The sequence below is a fragment of the Bidens hawaiensis genome, unplaced genomic scaffold (genome assembly GCF_021521415.1).
Source record: "Bidens hawaiensis isolate Kalapana, Puna unplaced genomic scaffold, B.hawaiensis_p1.1 tig00013629_1, whole genome shotgun sequence".
In the NCBI taxonomy this organism is placed as follows: Eukaryota; Viridiplantae; Streptophyta; class Magnoliopsida; order Asterales; family Asteraceae; genus Bidens; species Bidens hawaiensis.
This window is the reverse complement of record NW_027492158.1, coordinates 582,359-592,793: the sequence shown is the minus strand read 5'-3', so window position 1 is coordinate 592,793 and position 10,435 is coordinate 582,359. Positions and strand designations below refer to the sequence as shown.

The 10,435-nt window shown below is 37.0% G+C and overlaps 1 pseudogene across 1 annotated transcript; it reads left to right on the top strand.

Annotated features, from left to right (window-relative positions):
* Positions 1-994: 994 nt before the first annotated feature.
* On the top strand, positions 995-8,964 carry LOC143544600 (uncharacterized; annotated as a pseudogene). Its single transcript, XR_013137277.1, has 7 exons — positions 995-1,132; positions 4,369-4,653; positions 5,285-5,343; positions 5,422-5,458; positions 5,533-5,604; positions 7,441-7,768; positions 8,522-8,964. The product of XR_013137277.1 is annotated as an uncharacterized LOC143544600 (transcript).
* Positions 8,965-10,435: the final 1,471 nt, after the last annotated feature.

Below are 10,435 nucleotides of genomic sequence, written 5' to 3'. Positions count from 1 at the left end.
CATCTGATATCCAGTTATCTAGCAATCTCTTAATATACACTTATATTCAGAGCAACCTAGTCTGATTCTCACGCCGGAGGGTGGTCACAAGGAGGAACTCCCCCCTTCTCAGTGACGAGCTTACGGTGTTTGTTTTGCAGGTCTCCTGAAGAACAGCCTTCTCAGTTAGACCTCATCCGTGGGAAACATTACTTAACCCCCAGATTATCTATAATCTGTACCGGGTCACTTAGTGTTTCTTCACCTAGTCAGCAATATCCTAGTCAACAAAATATCATGTTCTTACAATCACTGCGCCGCTGTGTAATTTATAATTCTGGCCATTATTTGACCAAGTCACTCCCACCACACCACCCAAAACGCCGGGGGGGGGGGGGGTTGCCGGAAGTTTTGAACCGTTTTCCAACCTCAAAACGGTCCACTACGGACAGTCTTACGTTAAGACGTTCGAACTATTTTTACCTTTAAGCAATATTGTAATCATTGATTTGATTAAATACAAATCAAGAATCATATCATAGTCGGCAACTCGGCATCTATATATAGTACATTGATTTTTTAGCACTTGTTTTGATCCTTCCACCCGAGTCAACCATGGCAAGGGTCGGCCATAAACATTAAACTATGCGAACATTTCTACGCTGTTTGATCCACCTCATCATTAAATCATTAATAATAAGATTAAGATACCCACCCTGCCAGCCAGCCAGCCAACTTTTGTTTGTTTCAAATCAAACACCATCATGCTTTCTCCAAAATCACTTTTGTTTCTTCTGCTACCCATCTTCTTCACGTTGTTAACTCATGGAGTTCCACATGTTCTTCATCCCCATGTGCAACAATCCTCAGGTCTTAATGTTTTTTTGTTCTTCTCATGTTCATGTGTTGACGTGTTGTCCGTATTTTGGGAATGTGTTTGTAACTTGGCTTGCTTTTTACTTGTGTAGGGGTGATTAATGGCGGGTTCGGTGATGTTCATCGGGGAGTTGAACGGATTCTTCTTGAAACGGCGGGGAGCGGTGACCATTTGTCTATGATTTTGGCCTAGAAGAGAACACGAAGGAAAGACCCGAGCAATGATTTCAAATACTACACCGGTGGATGGAATATTAGTGACGAGCATTATATTTTTGTAAGTCTAAACTTGATTTTTTGCTTAAAGATTGAAATAGGTTCCTTAATGTCATAAAAAATTTCAAATTGTTTACATTAATGCACTAAAGCATCCGTAATATAGTTCGCTAAAAATTTATAATATGACTTTTAAGGGGGTGACCATTGCATTTGATATGTTTTCTGTTATCCTATTTGTTAGCAGAGTATTGATGAGTCTAATATGACCGGAAAGAGCAAAATAAAATAAAATAGGGATAACAAGAAAATTGATTGAATACTCAATGACTGAAACATTTCATGTGGTTCTTTGCCAAATATTTGATATAACAAAATGGCAATTAAATACCAAAATTTAAGACCGAAATAAACACTTAAATTGTCAATCAATGATTTACGTGTTTTAGACTTGAAAGGAAAGAATAAAAAATTTCTCAAATTAAGGAAAGAGATCAATGCTAAAATCAGAGCCTTAAATGATAAAATTTATGGCATTCGCCACGTGATACACGGCTCGCCGAGACCTTTCCGTCTAATACTTAGGCCATGGGGTATACTCTAACTCCAACATAAATTAAAATAGCATGACACTTTAAAGATGAATTAAACCACTCTCCACTTGTGTTAAATTTGTTAAAAAAGAGTCATGGATTATGCTTTTTACGGGTTAAAAGGCAAAGAACAATATATTAAATTAACAATTAATAGGAGTGAGAATAAACCATTTCCTTTGGGAGATATGGAGTGAAAGAGAGAAAAAAGAGTGATGTGGTTCTTATGTGGAGTTAAGAGGGTACCTCATGGCCTTATGTGCCCCGTAACTCCACTTGTAGCGCAAGTTATAATACTTTAAAGGTTAGGCATTTTCTACCTTGTTTCCCTTGTTTAATTACTATTGAGTCTACAAACTCTTGTATCCAGTATTTAAAATAGACAAAATAACAAAAGACGTCCTTTATGTTTGACCCGATTTTCATTATACGTCCTTTAACGAAAGAAATAACAAAAGGCATACATCATGTTTCAAATTCCTTTCACGTTACGTCCTTTGGCACTAACCCAGTTAATTTTTTTCGTTAAATATGGTCATGTGCAAGGCACACGAGGGTAAATTTGTCTTTCTACCCTTTAAGGGACTGTTTGTGTGGATTCCATAAAGTTTGAGCCAAAAAAAAATATAAATATAAATATTTAATATATATATATATATATATATATATATATATATATATATATATATATATATCATATATACTCTCTCTCTCTCTCTCACCCCAACAACCGGCCGGCCGTCCTTCACCTCCATCACCGCCAAGGTCCTCCACCTCCATCGCCGCCACCGTCCTTCACCTCCATCACCGCCACCGTACTTCACTTCCATCACCGCCACGCTCCTCCACCTCCATCGCCACCACCGTCCTTCAACTCCATCCCTTTCTACTCTCTCTCTCTATCTCTAAAATTCTCCATCTCTGATCCATATCCTTAACACCTTCACATCTCTGATCCATCAAAACCCTTCATACCCTACCGCCAGCAAAGAAACATCACCGTAACCACCGCCTACACCCCATTTTGAAACTGTACCGCTGGCGCCATCGTTTTCGTATTCCCCGACACCACCATTGTTCCAGTATATCCCCACCCCTCCCTCCAGCGGCAACCACCACCACAAATCACATATGCTTCTCTCCCTCTCACTCTAAAAAACCCCCCAAATTGCAGGTATTTCTCTCTCTAAAGAGAACCTAAAATCTTAGATTTAGACTAATTTATCGGGGGTTTGAGGTTCCTATCTCTCATCTTCCTTTCTCTCTACTCCAATCAACCTAGAACTCGAATGATTTGAAGATGATGGCTAGTTATGGAGAAGATGAAGATGGAGCCATTGACCCTAGTCGGAGACAGAAACCAAGTTGATTTTGGTAGACAAAGAGACACCCGACCCACTTCTCTGATCTGGGTCTTATATCGACCCGAACAACGGAACAACAGCTGATCCTCTTTTGCAGAAATACGGACGCCGGCGTTAGGGAGGAGGGAGTGTGAGAGGGAGGGAGGAGATATGTGTGTGTGTGTGTGTATTAAATATTTATTTATCTTTATTTTTTTAAAGTATTTTCATCATAGCTCAAACTTTATGGAATCCACACAAACAGTCCCTTAAGGGGTAGAAAGACAAAGTTACCCTCGTGTGTCTTGCGCAAGACTATATTTAACGAAAAAAATTAACTGGGTTAGTGCCAAAGGACGTAACGTGAAAGGAATTTGAAACATGATGTATGCCTTTTGCTATTTCTTTCATTAAAGGACGTATAATGAAAATCGGGTCAAACGTAAAGGACGTCTTTTGCCATTTTGTCTTTAAAATAAAAATAGATATATCAAATTTCAAATTTAGCTTGATATTCATATATTCTGATCTTTGACTCTGATAAATAATGATATCCCTCCACGTTGAAGCAAGTCATTTGGTATCTTCCTTTGTATAAACAAAATTTATGCATGTATAGGCAGGGCATTCAAGATTGTTTGACTTTTTGGAATATATTTACTTTAGTTTTATGATTATTTAACTACCTTACTTTTGGTTTTAACAGTCGGTATCCTTTACTGCGGCCCCCCTGTTTGCCATTGCTGTGATCTGGTTCATTGTATCCGGTGTATCTTTGCTCCTGATATGTTGCTGCTACTGCTGCTGCAGGCGAAACCATTATCATTATTCCAAAACCACATACGCGCTTTGTCTTTGTCTTCTTTCCCTTTTCACCATTTCGGCCACGTGAGATACCATTTACAAATTTGGTTTTGGACTCAAACTGATTCAAAAACCGAAAATTCGGTTTCTAGATTTTTAAAAGCTGTTTGGTTTTTGTTTCGGTTTCAGTTTTCACTTTATCATCTGGGCTCGAAATATTGGGCCCAATAAAAACATTCAAAATAATCAATTCAGGCTTGAAACTTTGACCTTAGTTTTTCTGTTAATTAATTGATTTTTTCACCTTTGGATCTAAATTTTTTTGGGACAACACATATTGTTGTTTTATAAATTACTTAAAAAAATTAGTTTTTCGGTTTTTTTATAGCAAAACTGAAAGTGAACTGAAAAATCGGTTTTTTAAATAACATAAAACCAATATGTTGTTTTCTATATAGCTTGGTTATTTTGGTTCGGTTGCATTGGTTGTTTCGGTTACAGTTAGGTTATTTTGGTTTCGTGAACACCACTAATTGGTGGTGTGATTTTTATTCCAGTGTTGGATGTGTCGTGTTGTACACGGGTCAAGGGAAGTTCCACAAGAGCACAACAGACACGTTAGACTATGTCGTTAGTCAATCCAATGATACGGTTTACAACCTCAAAAATGTGTCTTCTATTCTCTCTACAGCAAAAGATATTGAAATAGATCAAGTTTCTTTACCTTCAAATGTCAAAACCGACATCGATAGAGTTCATAAAAAGATCAATGATGCTGCATCGAACCTCCAGTTTGAGACCCGAAAGAATGAGAAAGATATCAAACATGTTTTGAAGGATGTGTAAGTGAATACCAAATTTAGGGGTGGCAATTTTAGACACCAGACGAAAATAATCAGATTTTGGGTTGGCATATCTAACATGTTTAAAAAATGGGTCGAGTTCAGGTTGACCTGTTTATTTAAGCACATGGTGTTCGGGTTGACCTGTTTATTTAAACAGGTCATGTATGGGTTGACCAGTTTAGATAAACAGGTCATCTTTGGGTTGACCTCTTTATTTAATCTTGGTCGGGTTGACTGTTTATTTAAACGTGGTCAGATTGACTTGTTTATTTATAAGGGTTGTGTTCGGGTTGACTTGCTTATTAAGCAGGTTGTGTCTGAGTTGACCGGTTTAACCTAGGTCGACTCATCAACTTGTTTAATCCATATTTTTACAACCCATCAACCCGATTAACACGTTTACAACTTGATCATACCCATCAACCCGCCAGCCCATTCGACACGTTTAGACAAATGGGTTAAAGGGGTCGTGCTCAGATTACAAAGTGTGTACGGGTAAGGGTTGATGTTCTTGACATAAATAATACTGTGGGTCATTTTGGGGTTGAACATTTCAACCTGCCAACTCGTCAATCCACCACCTGACACGCTTGACACACCTGAATACAATGTTGTTTGTCTTTTGCAGAAGGCTTGCTCTTATAATCATTGCTGCGGTTATGCTTCTTGTAGCTCTTCTTGGTTTTTGTAAGCATAAAGATCCACACTTTTTCTGTCAAAGTTGAAAATTTTGTTTTAAATACTCACTTTCTTAAATTCTTTTAGTGTTCTCCATGCTCGGGTTACAGGTTCTTGTATACATGTAAGTGATCATGATTAGTTTCTTTAGTCAAGATCTTATTTTATCTTGTTTTCTTGATTAAATCTCCATTGCAGCTTGGTGATTCTAGGTTCGGTTCTTGTCACAGCTACATTGATATTATGTGGCATGTTTCTTGCAATCCACAAGTATGTTAATGTCTCATCTCTTTAAAGTATATCTAGCACTGTTAATTTCAACCCGTTTATCTAAACGGGTTAAAATAAAAAACAGTCTTATTTTAGTTCACACAACCTTGTAAATTGTTCAAAGATTCAGTTTATTATTATCATACTAAATCAATTTCTAATTAAAAAAATAAAGAATTTGATAAAAAAATGTTTTTTGGGTCACAAGCCCGACCCAGCCTGTTTTGACCCATTCTAAAATTTGGATCGAAAAGAAATTTTTGTTAGAAAATTTTGTTTATTACTGCGATAATATTTTTTAGACAAAATGACAAAAGGCGTCCTTTACGTTTGACCTGATTTTCATTATACGTCCTTTAACGAAAGAAATAGCAAAAGGCATACATCATGTTTCAAATTCCTTTCACGTTACGTCCTTTGGCACTAACCCAGTTAATTTTTTTCGTTAAATATAGTCATGTGCAAGGCACACGAGGGTAAATTTGTCTTTCTACCCCTTAAGGGACTGTTTGTATGGATTCCATAAAGTTTGAGCCAAAAAAAATATAAATATAAATATTTAATATATATATATATATATATATACTCTCTCCCTCTCTCTCACCCCAACAACCGACCGGCCGTCCTTCACCTCCATCACAGCCACGGTCCTCCACCTTCATCGCCGCCACCGTCCTTCACCTCCATCACCGCCACCGTCATTCACTTCCATCACCGCCACGCTCCTCCACCTCCATCGCCACCACCGTCCCTTTCTATCTCTATCCCTTTCTACTCTCTCTCCTTCTATCTCTAAAATTCTCCATCTCTGATCCATATCCTTAACACCTTCACATCTCTGATCCATCAAAACCCTTCATACCCTACCGCCAGCAAAGAAACATCACCGTAACCACCGCCTACACCCCATTTTGAAACTGTACCGCCGGCGCCATCGTTTTCGTATTCCCCGACACCACCATTGTTCCAGTATATCCCCACCCCTCCCTCCAGCGGCAACCACCACCACAAATCACAGATGCTTCTCTCCCTCTCACTCTAAAAAACCCCCCAAATTGCAGGTATTTCTCTCTCTAAAGAAAACCCAAAATCTTAGATTTGGACTAATTTATCGGGGGTTTGAGGTTCCTATCTCTCATCTTCCTTTCTCTCTGCTCCAATCAACCTAGAACTCGAATGATTTGAAGATGATGGCTAGTTATGGAGAAGATGAAGATGGAGCCATTGACCCTAGTCAGAGACAGAAACCAAGTTGATTTTGGTAGACAAAGAGACACCCGACCTACTTCTCGGATCTAGGTCTTTTATCGACCCGAACAATGAAACAAAAGCTGATCCTCTTTTGCAGAAATACGGTCCCCAGCGTTAGGGAGGAGAGAGTGTGAGAGGGAGGGCGGAGATATGTGTGTGTATTAAATATTTATTTATCTTTATTTTTTTTAAAGTATTTTCATCATAGCTCAAACTTTATGGAATCCACACAAACAGTCCCTTAAGGGGTGGAAAGACAAAGTTACCCTCGTGTGCCTTGCGCAAGACTATATTTAACGAAAAAAATTAACTGGGTTAGTGCCAAAGGACGTAACGTGAAAGGAATTTGAAACATGATGTATGCCTTTTGCTATTTCTTTCATTAAAGGACGTATAATGAAAATCGGGTCAAACGTAAAGGACGTCTTTTGCCATTTTGTCTATTTTTTATCCTAATCATAACTAATATGTCAATTTAACACTACTTGGCTTGACCCGTTTTAACTTTCAACCTATGCTAAAAAATGATTCACTTAAATCTTGAACCTGTTTTGACCCGTTACTTAATTGGTATGACCATTGTAGTGTTGTGGGAGACACTTGTGTTGCAATGAACGAGTGGGTTGAAAACCCGACGGCCCATTAAGCATTAGACGATATACTTCCATGTGTCGACAATGCAACGGCTCAAGAAACCATGTCTCAAAGCAAAGATGTCGAATATCAGTTAGTGAATATGGTTAATTTCATCATTAACAACATCTCCAACATTAATCCACGACCATCATTTCCTCGTTCTCTTAATTACAATCAATCCGGCCCATTGGTCCCCGCTCTATGTAACATGTTAACCGCTAACAAAACAGGTCGAGCATGTCAACCCGGTGAACTCCAATTCAAGAATGCCACTAAGGTAACAAATTAACTATGAGGGGTGGAAATTTCTAGCACGACCCGAACATGGCACGGAAATAATCAGGTTTTGGGTTGTATATCTAACCTGTTTAAAAAACAGTTCATGCTTTGGTTGACATGTTTAATTAAGGTTGTTTTTGGTTAACCCGTTTAGTTAAACATGTCGACCTGCTAACCCATTTATGGCCCGTTTAACCCGTGTTTTTACAACCCACAAAATCAATTAACACGTTTACATCTTGATTATCGCACGCCAACCAATTTGGCTCATTTAGATAAATGGGTTAAACAGTTCATGTCCGGGATGGTATATTTAACCCTTTTAAAAGCGGGTTGTGTTTGAGTTGACTTGTTTAATTAAAATGTTGGGGTTCGTGCCACCTGTTTATCCCTTAGTTAAATGGGTAGACCCACTTACCCGCTTAGCCTTTAAACCCCACCAACTCAATTAACACGCTTTCAACTTGATTATTACCTACCAACCCGTTTGACACATTTAGATAAACAAGTTAAATAATTCGTGTATGGTTACATTACACGAATTTAAGCTTGCAGGTTAGGGTTGATGTTTTGACACGAATAAAAATATGGCTCGTGTTTGGGTTGAACATTTCAACCCGCCAGCCCGACATGATTGGCGCCCCAATAGCTCCCCATTACAAGAAAAATGTCATTTAGTAACACATCAAAAGGTGTCACTAAAAGTATAATATCTGTCACTCAAGACTTATATTTGATGCATTATGTGTAGGTATGGAGGAACTATGTCTGTCAAGTTTCTAAAAATGATACTTGTACAACCACGGGGCGGTTGACTCCAAAGATGTATCAACAGATGTCGGTTGCAGTGAATGTGAGCGATGGGTTAGCCGAATACAGCCCGTTTCTGACAGGGTTACTGGATTGTAGCTTTGTTAGAGAGACTTTTACTAAAATTCACAAGGACCATTGTCCTGACTTGAACCGGTTCAGCGAATGGGTGTACATTGGTTTAGCCACGGTCTCGGCTGCAGTCATGCTTTCGTTGGTGTTATGGGTGTTGTATGCACGTGAGAAGAAGCATCGGAGATTATACACCAAACTTGTGCTTGAATATGCACCAAGTCCGGCTGCAATACATCAACCATGAAAGTAAAATACGTTAACGAATCCGAATCTTGTGCTAACATTTGCCTATGTATCGTTTAATATGTGAAGCCAAAAAAAAAAGTATTTCTAAAGATTTGTTAATTCAATTCAAGTATCATTTAATATGTGAGACCAAAAGAGTCATTTATGCTAACAATGTAGTGAAATATTCATGTGTTTGATTGGGGATGAAAACATTAATTTCTCATCTGACTTTTATATGTGAACTTCAGTGATACGTGAATCTTATTTGACCTTCAGATTTGTGTATCTTTAAAAGGTGCTTTAATCTTTAGTTGTTAATGATCACGCGTAAAGTTGACACGTGATCTTGTAAAACGCATTAGTTTAGTTTTTTTTTTTTTTTTTGAATGTTCAAGCTTTCCTCCTACTATTTACATTATACCGCCAATGCCAGGAATCGAACCCTGGACCTCTCACCCAAAGGCCAAAGCCTTTACCATCCCACCAAAGTGGTGATGGCAAAAACTAATGCTGGGCTCGAACTTGCGTACATGATGTCAAAAGTGACTTTAAAAGCAACAAATAAGCCAACCAAATAACTAATGCTTATTGTAAAACGCATTTGTGTATTGCAATGTGTATGAAATTGTTCTGACATGTACATGTCTACCCTTAACTTCTAACGCATACCCATAAGTAATATGGTATGTTATCGAAATCAAACCCTCAAATCACGCAACCAAAACACCTTGATAATAAAGTGATGTAGTTGATATAAATAATTTTATCATCTTCTTAACCCGATTATATATATTTACTATTCCTTTATTTAAACCAATACAATGTTTTCTCTCTTACTTATAAATATGGAAGATTTCATTTTAAACTGTGTAGAACTTCAAATTAGTTGTTTTTATGCTTTTTTTACGAAATTTCGGTAACCACTGTTGCTCACGGTCAGGCCAAAACCAAACGTTGCATGTGATATTTTTAAATAATATTCAAATTTTTATCAGACTACTTGTAAAGAATTCATGTATATTTTGCATTGTAATATTAATATGAACTTTTTATTTTTTAATGGTAAATGAATCTACTAGTATTTGATCAAAATTGTATATTTATAAAATTATATATGATGATTATCAACTAATGTTTTGACTTTTTTGGAGTTTTGAGCTAATTATTATCTTAATCTATTGACTAAATTAGCAAACATAAAGAACTTAGCATCTATTTAGGAAGATATTATGTGATTATGACGTTTATAAAGTATAAATATTAAATGTTTGTAAAACTATTTAAATTATTTATCTAGTTTTTAATAAACAAGATGAGTTAGTTAACAATGATAATTAAAGAGTCAGTTTTGATTTAAATAATGATACATAAGGTGATAAGAATGTGATCTAATAAAATAAAGATTTGGGTATAATGTGTAAGGGGTGTTTCGTTTGTATAATAATCCAATATGAATATAGATTTCAAAAACACAATAGTAATTTTAATTTGTTAAAAAGATACTATTAGGTGAACAAAATAGTTTCTAACTCAAGTTAATATAGACCAATTA